This window comes from Sarcophilus harrisii, chromosome 4 (genome assembly GCF_902635505.1).
Source record: "Sarcophilus harrisii chromosome 4, mSarHar1.11, whole genome shotgun sequence".
Taxonomy (NCBI): domain Eukaryota; kingdom Metazoa; phylum Chordata; class Mammalia; order Dasyuromorphia; family Dasyuridae; genus Sarcophilus; species Sarcophilus harrisii.
In genome coordinates, this window is record NC_045429.1 from 17666210 (window position 1) to 17681638 (window position 15429).

Sequence of the window (15429 nt, forward strand, 5' to 3'; positions counted from 1 at the left end):
AACTTATTGTATAAATCTTCATCCTTACTAGCATCTCTAAAAGCTTTGCCATTGCTGATCACTCTTTTCTCCTTGATACTCTCTTCTGTAGGTTGCTGGGATAGCACTCTCCTGGGTTTTCTCTTTTCTCTCTCATCTCTTCTTGGGCTTCTTTGCTAAATCCTCATCATTAATTTCAATCACCCCGGGGGTGTCCCATTGGACTTGATCTTGGGCTTTATCTCTTCTTTCTCTATTTTGTCTCACTTGATGAAATAACTTATGAATTATGAATTAATATCATCTCTAACTGATGATTCTCATATCTACTTGTCCTAAATACTAAAGCTTATTACTTTACTTACTGGTAACTTCCAGTCTTGCTTCTTCAACTGCTTGTGGACATCCTTAAGTGGATATCAAGTAGACATCTTAAACTCAACATGTCAAAACAAACTTTATCTTTTCTCAAAAACTCTTCCCTCTTCCTAAGTTCCTTATTAATGTGTAGAGTATCATCCTCTTCTCAGTCTCTTAAAGTTCCAACCTAAATATCATTCTCCATTCCATACTCTTTCTTACCTACCATATCTAATCTATGGCCAAGAATGATGGATTTTATCTTTACAATATCTCTTACATACGCCCCCTTCTTTCTTCTTACCACTCTAATTGAATCTCCTGGTCTATTGTGATATAGCAGAAAATTAAAAAAAAACTTTCAAAAAGTTCTCAGTCTAAGGGGAAAGAAAAACATGGAAAGTTTGTGCAAATAAACTACATACAGGATGAATTGGAAATACTCAATGGAAGGAAGGCACTAAAATAAAGAGGGAAGGAGAAAGGTTTCTGGGACAGATCATGTTTTAGCTAGGACTTAAAGGGAGGCAGAAGGGAGAGATTCCAGTTGTGTGGGTCTTCTGGTCTTAAGTATCTCCCAACTCTAGCGTATCTTCTACTTAGTTGTTAAAGCAATCTTCCTAAACCCCAGATCTGACCAAGTTGCCTTCCTATTTCATAAAGTCCAATGGCTTAACTTCAGGATCAAATATAAAATAGTTTGTTTAGAATCCAAAGCCGCCCTGCATATGCTTTTCTTATCACACACACAGAAACACACACACACACTATTACCACCAGCACCAGTACACATAGGCTATAAACTAGTGATACAGTCTCCTTTCCATGGATGGAATGAGGTGCTCCATTTCCTGACTCTGGACATTTTTTCTGGCTATTGCACGTGCCTGGAATCTCTGCCTTCTGGCTTCCTTCAAGCAGCAACTGAAATCGTGCTTGTCCCCGTAAATGTTTATCATCCCCCCTTCATTTTGGTCCCTTCCTTCCATTGATTATTCCTAATTCATCCAGTATGTAGTTTATTTGCACCATGATAGTTTAATTTGCATGTTTATTTTCCCCCATTAGACTGTGAACTCTTTGAAAGCACTTTGACCTTTCTTTGTATCCCATCCCGTGCTGGTAGGTGCAGTTTCCTCATGAAGGAATTCCCAATACTAATGAAATATTATGTCAAACACACACACACACAATTGTGCCTGAAAATGTGTGGTGTGTGTGTGGACATCCTTAACTGGATATCTAGTAGATATCTTAAACTCAACATGTCGAAACCAAACTTTATCTTTTATTGAGAGTATCATCCTCCTCCTCTCAGTCTCTTAGGGTTCCAATCTAGATATCATTCTCCTTTCCATACTCTTTCTTACCCACCATATCTAATCTATGGCCAAGAACGACGGATTTCACCTTTAGAATATCTCTTACATAAGCTCCCTTCTTTCTTCTGACGGTGTGTGCACACACACAAAAGTGGGTGTGTGATTGGGGTGGAGGGACAAAGGTCATAATACTATCAGGCGTCAAGGAGTCTTCTCATAGGTCAAGGATCTTTGTTTTTGTCATGAGCTCCTTTGACAAAATATAGATAGACACCAATGGACTACTGATAATAATCATTTTAAATACATAGAATAAAATATATAGGATTATAAAGAAAACACGTTCTATTGCAATTCAGTTGCCCAGAAATTTCAGTTCCCAGGAAGAGAAACCTTTTATCTTTGGTTGTCTCAAGTGGAAGGGACCTTAAATATCCTCCAACTCAACACCCTCATATTACTGATGAAGACATTGAGCCTTGGAGAAAGTAAGGTACACACTCAGAGCCACTCAGCTAACAAGTACAGCGTCCCAGACCAGAGACACGGCTTTAGACTTCAAGTCCAAGTCCTCTTCTGGTGATTTAAAGGACAGGTGGAATTTGGGCATTTTCCCATGTGTATTTCCAGGTTTGATCTCTGTACCATTTGCCTCCTTTTTCTAGGATCTTGAGTTCAGGGTTACTGATCCTGGACTTGACCCTGATGATTCGAAATGAGTGTTTCTGACCAGATTGATTGCCATTAATCCATCTGCATGTCATGACCCTAACCTCTAACAGAAAATGCTGCCTGAACCCCTTCCCTCCACAGGGATGGTATGGCAAGCATATGGAAGTAGTTTAAATGCACAGAATCTGTCACATGGGAATTCAGGGCCTGGGTCAAGTTAGCCTTGAACTCCTCCCAGAATGCCAAAGGCAAAAAGGTCAAGCTACCTCTCACTCAAGAGAGACCATCCCCCTCTTGACTCTCTGCTTAATGGGGGTTATCCTAGAAAGAGTATAAAAGCCTATAAATTCCTAGAAAGTAGCCTGATTGGAACGTAAGGGTTTGGGTCTCTAACGAGACAGCTGAAATGCCTCTGCCCTCCAGCATACAAGAGGAAGACATCATGATGATTGTCCAGAAGTAATTCCCTTGCCTTTCCCCTTCCTCCAGTAGGCTCTTCCATAGCACTTTGCACATGCCCACTAGAACTGGGCTAGATGGCCAGTCCTGTGTTAGATGTACCATGAGCTCTACCATGAGCTTCACACTGGAGAAAATGAGCCAATCCTCATTATACACAGATTTGAAACTGATGCTCGAGAGATGACATGAATTACATGTCCAATCAAACAATAGTCCACTGATGCTCTTTCTTGTATACTACCATATTTCTAATGCAATCTGAGGGTCAGGGCTCATCTCCTTCCTTAGAAAGTAAACCAACCATTTGATAGGGTGAGATCCACAAGGCATTCTGGGAAAAATGAATAGAAAATGCCAGAGACCTTTTTCTTGGGTGACATAAGTAGTGGCTCCACAGGGACACTACAGAGATGTCTCTGCTCATAAAAAAGTCCCTTCATCTCATTGTCCACCTGGAGCTGTGTGTACAGCCTAGTGGATATGAATTCAGAAAAGGCTATTTCCTGGAAACTTTGAGTAACCTGACTACTGTGTCAGCAAATGTTTAACAATTGGCTCTTGGAAAAAAAAAAACCCATGATGACATTTTCAGTTCTATCTGCATTATTGCCACTTTTACCATCACCTTCTTAAGACTGGTCAATCAATAAAACAACAAACCAAATCTAGATTTGTGGTGTTTGCTGACATTAGAAGTAAAATGCTTACACTGAAAATTTGATAATTAGCTTTAGAAGGAGGAGTCCATTCTAGTACACACCTGTGTAAGTGTCCCAAGGAATTATCTTGACTTTAAAAGTGCTGGCAACCCTTCCTTCTTTTCTGTTTTGTCAGTTGGTGTGGGGAGGGATTAGTTAGGTGAGAGTTTGTAAGTGTAAATGTATAGTGGAATAGAATATTATAAGAGAAGAGACATTTAAGATAACTCAAAGAGAAAAGGCCCTAATAATAAGCCATTAAAATAAATAATATATAATCAAAAATAAATAAATGATTTAAGAAATGATAAATAAATAAATGAAATTAGCTCTAGCAATGAGAATTTTTTTTAAATTATACTAACTTTTTATTAACAGAACCCATGCCAGGGTAATTTTTTTACAACATTATCCCTTGCACTCACTTCTGTTCCGATTTTTCCCTCCCACCCTCCACCCCCTCCCCTAGATGGCAAGCAGTCCTATATATGTTGACTATGTCCTAGTATATCCTAGATACAATGTATGTGTGCAGATCCAAACAGTTTTCTTGTTGCACAGGGAGAATTGGATTCAGAAGGTAAAACTAACCCGGGAAGAAAAACAAAAATGCAAAAGGTTTACATTCATTTCCCAGTGTTTTTTTTTCCTTTGGGTGTAGCTGCTTCTGTCCATCATTGATCAATTGAAACTGAATTATGTCTCTTTGTCAAAGAACTCCACTTCCATCAGATTACATCTTCATACAGTATCATTGTTGACGTATACAATGATCTCTTGGTTCTGCTCATCTCACTTAGCATCAGTTCATGTAATTCTCTCTAAGCCTCTCTGTATTCATCCTGCTGGTCATTTCTTACAGAACAATAATATTCCATAACATTCATATACCATAATTTGCCCAACCATTCTCCAATTGATGGGCATCCACTCAGGCAATAAGAATTAATAATAATCAATTCATAGTAGTACACCTCTAAGTGTACCTTGGTAATGGACCAACAAAATTCATAATAAATTTTGCTTTTCTTAACTTGAAGAGTTGTGAGGAAATACTTTATAACCATTTCCCACAATACAAAAATTGAGTTGTTTTTGAAATACAGATAAATATCGTCTTAAGATGAAAATTCCTCTGAGAGAAAGAACTTCATTAAGTTGTGAATGATTGGAAGAAGTATTTTTGAAAGGATGGTCCCTGTCTTCATGGAGCTTAATAGTAAACTATCTATATCAGTGAATGGTGGCCAGGAAGGGCACATTGGTCTGAGAAGTGGAAAGGAAGTCTATTCCAGAGACAATGGTGGTATGGGTATGTGAGGAGTGGGGCTGGGCTCAAGGTTAAATGGGATCTAAAGTCCAACCATATTATATGTTCCCCCCACCTCAACCTTCCACTTGACTCATGTTATATACTTAAATTTACTCTCCAACATGGCCCAGTGGTACTACCCTCATAGTGTACCCAACTCAGTGGGTTGGGGATTGGGAATGGGAATTTTTGGTTTGAGGGTCATTTTGTCTGCAAATCTTCTCACCACAAGAGCCATCAGGAGTCAAAAACTAACTGGAAGACCTAAGTACAAGGGGAGAGAGAAAGAAAAGTCAAAATTCCATGTCAGGGCTAGCCTGAGGTAGATGCTTTGGGATTTGATACTTTTGCAATACTCACTTGATCCTTGTAACAGATCTGTGAGTGTTACTATCCCCCTTTTACAGATAGGAAAATTGAGGCAGAGAGAAGTTGAAGAGTGATTGAGCACTAGACCTGGAGTCAGGAAGATCTGAGTTCAAATACAGCCTCAAGCTGTATGGCCTTAACAAAATCACTTCATTTTAAACAACCTTAAAATAGAGATAATAGCACCCGCCTCATGGGATTTTTGTGAAAACCAAATGAAATAATATTTGTAATTAAAACACTTAGCACAATTTGCTGGCACATAGTAGGTGCTATATCAATCTTTATTTTCTCCCTTGCCTCCTGGTACAGATAGCCTCTTCTTTTAATGAGACCAATAATCAATTCATTTACATCTGTGTGTTAAGGAAGTTCTTGATTCTGTGTTCTTTGTGATTGAATGTACAGTGTCATCTCTTTGGGGGGAGGGAAGAGAAAAGGCATGAGATGCATTGGGGAAGTGAGGAGAACCATTTGTTTAAGACAACAATGCATGAATCCATTGCAAGAGAAGTCGCCTCAAGTCTCTACAACTCTGAGGTTCCAGGAGTCTGTGTTCCTCCTTCCTGTGGAAAAGGGCCTCTTTTATTCAAGGTCTGAATGTGTAAGGAAGAGGTGGGGGAGTCTGCTGGGGAGGAGGGGTGGGCCTTCCATAGCAAGCCAACCTTTCCCTCCCTTCACAGAGCACCATCGACTCTTGAAATCATTTTGGGACTTGAGCTCTGCTGCTGGCTCTCTCCAAATGTTGTTCCCTTTTTTTTCTTTCTTTCTTGGCTGTCTTTACTATTCCCCACCTCCTCCCCACCCATTCTACCCCCCAATCCGGGAAATATAGAGAAAAGATTGGGAAAAATAAACTTTTATTTTTCTTTAGGAGGGTCACTCTTGGTAGCCAAGCTTTGAATGAGGGCTGGGTGGTAAACTCCCTTGTTTTTGACATTTGGATGAAGCTGGAGCCAGAGTTTGTAAGAAGTCTCCCCCTAGGTCCACCCCATTTCCCTCCCCCACCCCCTGAACTGCAAGCTAAGTTTAAATAAATAATCCACACTAGAGTTGACCCCTGTCTTCAACAGAAGCATTTTTGTATGGTGAAGATGGTTTTGTGCTCGGTACTAGGAGGTCATGTGATCTTGAACAAGTCCCTGTTCCTGTCTGCAGCTAACTTTCCTCCAGTGTAAAATAAGCTGGTTGGAAGAAGTCCCATTCAGCTTACATGCCCCACAATTTTATGCTTTTCTGCTTCTCCTTTTTGTTTTTCCATATTCTTTGTCAGAGAGGGAACTTAAGGTCAAATTGGAGACTGACACCTTCTGGGACAGTTGCATTTCCTAAGTCCACCCCTACTTTTCACTAGATTCTCCAGAGATCTCTTGGACTTGCTGACCATAGAAATGGCCTTCACATCAGGTAATATGGGGAATTATATTTTGAGGGCTTTGTAACTGGGGGGCCAACTATGACCCCAAATTATCTTAGGACCATAGGTCCAAGATGGACAATTACATTTTAGTGATGAGGAAAATAAGTCTTAGAAGTACTGGGAGCATTAGGAAGCATCTTACCCAAGACAACACGAGCTTAAAATTCATTACTTTGTGTTAACTACAGCCCTTACTTGGGTTCTCTTTTAAAATGGAAAATGGAAGGTAAGAGGATAGTGTATGTGATGGAGGAGGAGACTGGGTGATATACTGAGTCGCTCAAATGTTGGAGTTTTGTGAGAAGATAAATGATAGAAATGGGGACTAGAATCATCTAGGAATATTAAGATGCTAGACCACAGAGGACAGTGTCCATTATCCAATTGAAGGTGAAATTTATACCATTTACTCCAGGTGGAAAATTTTCCACTTAAAATTTTCCACTGGGGAAAGAGAGACAATATGGTGCAGTGAACTGAAATAGGCGTCAATATACCCGACTTCAAATCACACCTCAGACATTAACTGTGTGGACTCTGTGCAAGTCACTGTACTTTTCTGCAACTGTTTCCTCATCTGGAAAATGGGGTGATTAGATTAAATGACCATTAAAGTTCTTTGTAGTGTTAAAGCTTTGATGTCATAATATCCCATTAAACTAGTGTAGCTTCTCTCACAAACTTGCTGTGTGACCTCGAGGACTAGGGAATGAACTAACTGACATCTATCTTCCATTCTAGGACTTAGTTCTATGCCACTGAAGTCTAAGGAAACCAAAATTGCTAACTTAAAAACTTAATGGCACTTTTGGCTCCACCTACCCAGAGACACTGATAACTTTGTTATTGTTAAGAGACAGTGATAACTCTGTTATTATTATCGTTGCTGAGTTGTTGCACTTGTGTCCAGCCCTTTTCTTGGCAAAGACCTTGGAGCTGTTAGCCATTTCTTTCTCCAGCTCATTTTACACATGAGGAAATTGAGTCACTGCAAAGTGACTTCTCTAGGGTCAGACAACAAATCAATATCTGAAAGTGGATTTGATTTCAGGTCTTCTTGACTCCAAACTTGGCACTCTATCCACTGCATCACCTTGCTCCCCTACTCATGAGTTAAAGCTATGAATGAGGCAAACAAAACTCATTGGATTCCAACAAAAATATCATCTTTTTTTCTCCCTAGTGCTTGGCACATTATAGGAGCTTAATTTTAAAAAGTGTTAATTGGCTGATTCACAGAACTTCACAACTGAAGAGATCCAGGGGACCTGGGCAGGGATCAATTCAACCAAAAAGAGATTAGCCAACCTCTGCTGAAGTCGGCTACTGATAATGAGGAAACTCCTCCCTGCTGGAGCAAACTGCTCCTCTGGGAGACTTTCCCATGTTAAGCTTAAATTCACCTCTTGGAAAGTTTTAAACTTAAAGGGGAATTGTACCCCCCGAACTTAGCTGAACAAAACTAATGCTTTTTCTGTAAGATAACTCTTCAGATACTTGTAGTTGCTCCATGGGGCAGCAGCTTCAGGTCAGGGAGACCTGAGATTAAATCTACCCTAGATACTTAGTTGTGTGATCCTGGATAAGTTTCTTGACCTCTTCAAATCTCAGTTTTCTCATCTGCAAAATGAGAGGTCTGAACTGGAAACATGTACAGTTTCTGTCATCTCTCTATGGTCTTAAACATGTTTTTTAATGCCAGGCATGTTCCTTTGGTTCCTATTATCTCCATCTTGAAGTCTATGAGAGTTCCAAAGTGACTCCAGCTAGGAAATGGACTTAAAAGTCACCAAAACCACCTTTGTCGGGTCCTGAAAATAAGCCTCTGTGTGCTGAAAGCCAAACATCTGGAATTTTTAAAAGGATAAACTGAGCCAATCATCCATATGTTTTATCTTTGAGATGCCAAATTTCTAGTTACTTGGAAATATCCAGATGATGGATTGGATTTTAAATTTTTCAGCCAGATATTTGGCATGGGAACACAACTTTGCATGAGAAGAAGAGAGAAACAGAAACACAGACAGATACAGATAGAAGCAGAAAGAAAAGAGACAGACAGAGAGATAAAGTGAGAGAGGAGACATGAAGGGCAGAGATAGAAAGGGAGAGACAGAGAGACAGAGAGAGAAAAAGTGAAAGACAGAAACATGATAAGACAGACAAAAAAGGACAGAGACAGACATGAAAAGACAGAAAAACAGAGAGAGGGAAACATATTTCTCTGTAGAGATAAAGGAAAAGAGAAAGACAGATAGACAAACAGACAGAGAAACATAGAGGTATACAGAGACAGAGAGATAAGAGAGGAAGGAAGAGAGAGTGAAAGGGGAAAGAGACAGAGAGAGTAACAGAGACAGAGAGAAATAGAGAGGAGAGAGAGAGAAAGAGAAAGAAAAAGAAAGAGAGAAAAGAGAGAGAAGAAGAGAAACAGAACTATAGAAAGACAGATACAGAGAGAGACTAAGACATAAGAAAGGAGAGAGACATACAGAAACAGAGACAGAGACACAGAAAGAAACACAGATACAAAAAGAAAGAGAGAGAAACAGAGATAGAAGAGTAAAAAAACAGAAAGACACAAAAAAGATGCAAAGTGACAGGGAAATAGAGCCAGAGAAGCAGAGAGAAACCCTGACTCCCAGAAATCCTTGTAAAATTCCATTCCTATTCAGTCCCAACATCCCAGAAAGGCTTTGTCCAACTCTGGCTAGAGGTGCTGCCAATTTCTGAGATACAGAACTTGAATTCAAACCTTGACTCTACTGGGTACTACTTTGGGCAAGTCACTACTTTGGGCCTCAGTTTCCAGTTCTGTCAAATTGGTTCAGTTCTATTTCTGCTAGGTGCCACTGGTAAGGTAGGGTGCCACATTGGAAATCAGAAAGACCTGAATTTCAATCTTGCCTCAAAACAACTACTGCGTGTTTCTGGACAAGTCACTTTGCCCCTTTAGTTTCTTCAGCTGAGTGAATGCCCGTCAGTTGGAGAATGGCTGAATACACTGTGGTATATGAATGTTATGGAATATTATTGTTCGATAAGATATGACCAGAAGGAGGATTTCAGAGAGGCCTGGAGAGACTGACAGGAACTGATGCTGAGGGAAGCGAGCAGAACCAGGAGACCACAGTAACAACGAGATTATATGACAATCAATTCTGATGGATGCGACTCTCTTCAACAATGAGACAATTCAGGCCAGTTCCAATGATCTTGTGATGGAGAGAGCCATCTGCACCCAGAGAGAGTACTGTGGGGAATGAGTGTGGATCACAACATAGCACTTTCACTTTTTTATTGTTGTTTGCATTTTGTTTCTTTCTCATTTTTTCCTTTTTTGATTTTTCTTGTGCAATATGATAATTGTGGAAATATGTATAGAAAAATTGCATATGTTTCACATATATTGGATTACTTGCCATCTAAGGGAGGGAGAGGTGGGGAAGGGAGAGGGAAAAATTTGGAACAGAAAGTTTTGCAAAGATAAATGTTGAAAATTATCTATGCATATGTTTTGAAAATAAAAGAGCTTTAATTTAAAAAAGAAGAAAAAATTGGGTTTCCTCATCAGCAAAATTCATATAATAATAGCATCTATTGAATAGCACCATTGGAGGACAAAATCAAATGATATAATATGTGAATGCTTCATAAATCTTAAAAAATTATATGTGTTTGTTAAGCTTTCCTCCCTTCTTTTGAGCCTGATTTACCTCCCCAGAGCATTCAGCTTATTTTGTTTTCTGGGGCCAGGCCATTTTCTATATCCCAACTTGCAAATGCTCAAAGAGTTATAATTTCTTCCCTCTTGAAGCCTTCTCTTTTCCAGGCCAAGCATCCCTAACTCCTTTCATTAAATTATTTCTCATTTTCCAGTTTTCTCAAGTCTGTTCACCCTCCTTTTGTCCATATCATTCCTGAAACAATGTCAAAAATCAGAGATAGCAAAGGATTTGACCAGAGAAGAAGATGATGTGGTTATCACTTGCATTATTCTCAACCTGATCAACAAAGAGTCGACGAGTAGCTCCTAGAATTTCAATACAATAGTTCTGACACTTTAGTTTAGGGAGGAGAAAAATTGGAAGTTTAAAGAGAGGGAGCAATTTCTCCAAAATTACAATCCAATATAATGGCACAGGTGGTAGAGACAGATAGATGGTACATGCATTCACACGTAGATATATGGTTATATCCATAGATATATGGATAAATATAGAAATCGTTGAATACATCGATAATTCAATCCACCATTATTAAGTGCTTACTATGTACCAGTTACTATACAAAGTGCTAAAAATACAAACACAAAGAAGAAAAACAATCTCTGACTTTAAGGAAGACCACAGACAAAACAAAACTGAAAGGAGGGAGTAGGAGAAAGGAAAGGATCTGGGGTGGGACCATGAAGGAGCACAGTCCAAAAGGTAACTGCAGCTCAAGGGAAACAAGTAGTTGGTGCTCTCTTTAAATGGAGGCTTGGGGTGTCCTTTGCTCTGCCCTTCAGGGATCCAATCAGAAGGGTAGAATGTACTGGTTATATGTGACTACCAAGACTGGTGGAATCTCACAGGATGCTGAGTTTCCTGATAATGAAGTTCCTGTGGCCAGGATGGAGTTCAGTTCATATCAGTGCAGCTAAGTGGAAAATTAACCATTTACTAGGCTAGGTACTGGGTTAAGGTAAGGGATACAAAAAAAAAAAAAAAAAAAAAAAAAAAAGCAAGACATTTTCTGCACTCAAGTAATTTACCTTCTAAGAGAAAAGACAAAATAGAAGAGGGAGCTGGAAAGGGGGTCAAGATATCTAAGAAGTGACATAGAATTCTGCTTTCTGAAAAGATCCGGAACCAGGGGATCCAAAGTTATAGTCCAAGGTTAGAGAGTCCAGTGTGCAGTCATCATGGTGGGCGATGATTGGAGGTCTCTCAGTTTTCAGGCAGTTGTCTCAACTTGAACCACACAACCTCATTTGCAATGGGACAAAGAAAACCGTTGATGGGCCAGAGGACTGGGGTTCAAACTCACCCCCTGGTCCTAACTCGCTTTCTGATATTGGCAAGTTGGTTAACTTTCTTTGGATTCAGCTTCTTCATACATAAACTGAGGGGATATCCTTCCATTTAACAAAAGAGTTGCATAATTGCCCTTTTGTGACCCATTCGTGTTTATTTTTCTGTGCATTAAAAATATTTACTGAAACTTTTTTTTGCATATATATCATTATTCACCAATGCCCTATAGGAGTCCTCCCTCTTAATGAATATCTATTTTCTGGTGAAAAATAAAACAAAACAAAAAGCCCAATATATTGACCATGTCTAAGAATGCATATCTCACTATGGATCTCTAATCTATTAACTTTCCACCAAGAAGCCAATGTCATATTTTATAGTTATTTGGACCTTAAAGATCACTTTTCCAGATAAGGAAACTGAGGCATAGAAAAATTAAGAAATTTGCCCAAAGTCACAAAAGAAGTCAATAACCAGAGCCAAAATCTGATCCTGGGCCTCTCATTCTAAATGCAGTCCAGTTCTATCATACCACAAATCTTTTCCCAAAGGCTAACTCCTGGCACGTGCAGGTTTGGAGTCATTTCCAGATTCAGCCAGTTCACTCACAAGTTGGCTTCCTGGACTAACACTGAAGGGTGAAGAGATAAACGGGGGTGAAAGGAGGTGCAGGGTCTTGACTTTCTGGCTGTCAGTTCTCTGAAGTTTGGAGGAGTTGGGTGAAATTGTTTATAATAATAAATTATTTTTAATAATAACAACAAAAATAGTTTTTACTGGCCAAACCTCCTGGATAGGGGGAGCCAAACACTTCATCAAATCATTAGTTTGTTGTCTCCTTAAACTGATAGAGCCCCTTGCCAATGCGACAGAGTCCAGGCCCTCTGGATCCCAGGGTCTGGGACTCATTGGTTCTCCCCATCTGTCTTCGAGGTCTAAATTAGAGATCACAGCAGATACTCCTCTAAGAAGAACTATTTAGGAATACTGAGATGAACACAGCCAGGCCCAGCTGGAATAGCAGCTGCCTACATGGGGGAATTGGGAGGAGGGAAAGGGTGTTCTGGGAAGTCCTGCCCTTCCCTAGGACTAGCAGTTCTACTGGGAAGCATTCATTCTGAACCTTGGTGTGAAAGAGGGAAAAAACTGGTAATAACAATCACCAAATTCAATGATAATGTTTCCACATTTGTCTGATGATCAAGAAAACTGGGTTCACACTACATAGAATCCCCAATCCCTCTATTTTTGTCCGCCTGAATTTTTGATTTCCTTCACAGGCTAATTGTACACTATTTCAGAGTCTGATTCTTTTTCCACAGCAAAATAACTGTTAGGACATGTATACTTATATTGGATTTAATTTATACTTTAACATATTTAACATGTATTGGTTAACCTGCCATCTGGGGGAGGGGATGTGGGGAAGGAGGGGAAAAGTTGGAACAAAAGGTTTGGCAACTATCAGTGCTGTAAAATTACTCATGCATATAACTTGTAAATAAAAAGTTATATAAAAAAGAAAGAAAACTGGGTTCAAATGTGGCTTACTAGCTAAGTGATTTTGAGCAAGAAGTCATTTTATTTTTTAAAGTCTGACTGATCTCATCTGTATCTCCATGTGAGACATTGCTTTTGTACCTCATGAATTTCACTTTCTTAGATTCAGTTCAATGAATGAAAAGGCAGATTTTGAAACTTTGGCCTTCTTGACACCGATTCTAAAAATTTATAGCTACACTAGGCTTGCCTAGTATATGGCTATTGGGCTCTGGAAGATTTTTAGGATTAGGGTTACTATTATCAAAGAGTTAAGAATTAACTAAGATAGTCTGGAAGTAAGCTTTGAGTATTACTAAAAATCCTTGAATGAGAAAATTTTATTGGTGAAGTGCACAGAGTCCTGGATCTGGAGTCAGGAAGATCTGAATTCAAATCCAGCTTCAGGGATCACATAAGCAAAGAGATGCAGGCAATATTTTTGTCCTAGTTCTATTACCTCTCTCCAGATCTCTCCAAAATAGAAATTATGGAGCAAAGATAAAGCAACTTCAGTTATTTTCATGATCTAAGACAACCAGAATCCAGAAGGTTAAAAAAAAGACCAGTTACTTATGCTTATTGATCTTGTTCATCCAAAATCTCTCCCTCATCTCCCACACTACCAGTAGTAAGTCTGCAGTAGTAGAGACAAGAACATGGCACAGGTTTGCAGCAAAACCTACAAGTAAACATCAGTCCACTCTCTCTCTTTCCAGTGTAGTAGAGACACCATCTCTAGATAAAGAAATTTTATTTGGACTTTAATGACCAGTTTGACTACAAACTTTTGGGAATAAAAATATACCAGGGGCCGCAACCCTAAAGCACCAGCGATGCAAAGGTCTGACCTGCCAGTACCAGGGAAAGGAGGCTCTGGAGTACTGATACTGAACCAGAGAACTAATGAATACACAGAGCAGGAGAGGTCACCTGGGTAAGACATCAAACCTGTGAGGGTAGGAGGTGGGGTGCAGCACTCTACCAAAGCTGAGGGAAAGAGCACAGCATCCAGCTTGGGCCAGTTTTGTTCACCAGCTGAAACAGAGACTGAGTCTGGTGAAGTTTGAATTACCAAGTGTGGGAAAAGCCTGAGAGGCTTTAAATTTAGTCCCAAGAAAATCACAATCGGAGGGGAAGGAGTCAGGAAGAAAGTGATAAGAAAATAAAAAAGGAGTGTGGGGCACAAGAAGATTGAAAACACCAAAGATTTCAGGAAGAAGAAATCTCAAAATCTTTGAACATAAATAGATAAATGAGTAGGAAAAAATAATAACAGAAGGAAATATGACCTCCAGATCTAGTAAACGAATTCAGGCAGATATGAATAAATCCTGCAAAACAAAAATGATCCAACACTTGATGAGACAGAGGATCCTCTGAAATTTGAAAACATGGGACCACAACATGCTATTCCTGAGTGGTTCAACAAAGAAATGAGAATTATGGGAGCAGACTTTATGTCTTGAACATCCAAAATAATGAACAGAATGGGAAAAACAAAACAAAACAAACAAACAAACAAAAAAACTTGAATCTTCAATGGAAAACCTCACCAAAGAAACAAAAGAGAGAACAATCGATTGGGAATGCAAATACACAGAAATGAAAGATAACCTAGAAGAATATAGGAAGAACAAGAACATTAAAAGAAAATATACTCAAGGAAAACACATGGATCTCAAAGAGAAGATGCATAAAGAAAACCCAAGGATCATAGGTCTCTCAAAAGAATGAGACAGGACCCCAAAAAGTTTTTTTTAACACCATAGTGAAGGAAATAACAGAAAGGAACTTCCCAGAACTTCTGAACAGAGAAAATGGAATTCCAAATGAAAGAATTATTTATGATTTTCAGAAAAGAAAAAAAAAGCTAAAAATCCCTAGACATACAATGGTTAAATTTAACAATTCAATTCAGAAGCAACAAGCTCTGCAAAAATATTCAGTACTTACTAGTAAAAAGAAGAGTGGAAAATATATTTGAGAAAACAACGGAGCTCAGGTTGTAACCAAGATGACTTATCCTGCGAATCTGAGCCTAATCATACAAGACAAAGGAGAGACTCGATTTTAAGAGGTAGAGCTGAGGAAGGGATGTATTCTAGGCATTGGGAATAGGAAAGCCAGTGCAAAGGCCAGAAGAGAGATGAGATGTCATGTGCGGGCAATAGACATGAGATATGTCAATAGAATGAGACACGTGACTGGGAGGTAGCTTGGAGAATATTTGTTGTTGTTGAATTGTTCAGTGGTAGCCGACTCTTTGACCCCATTT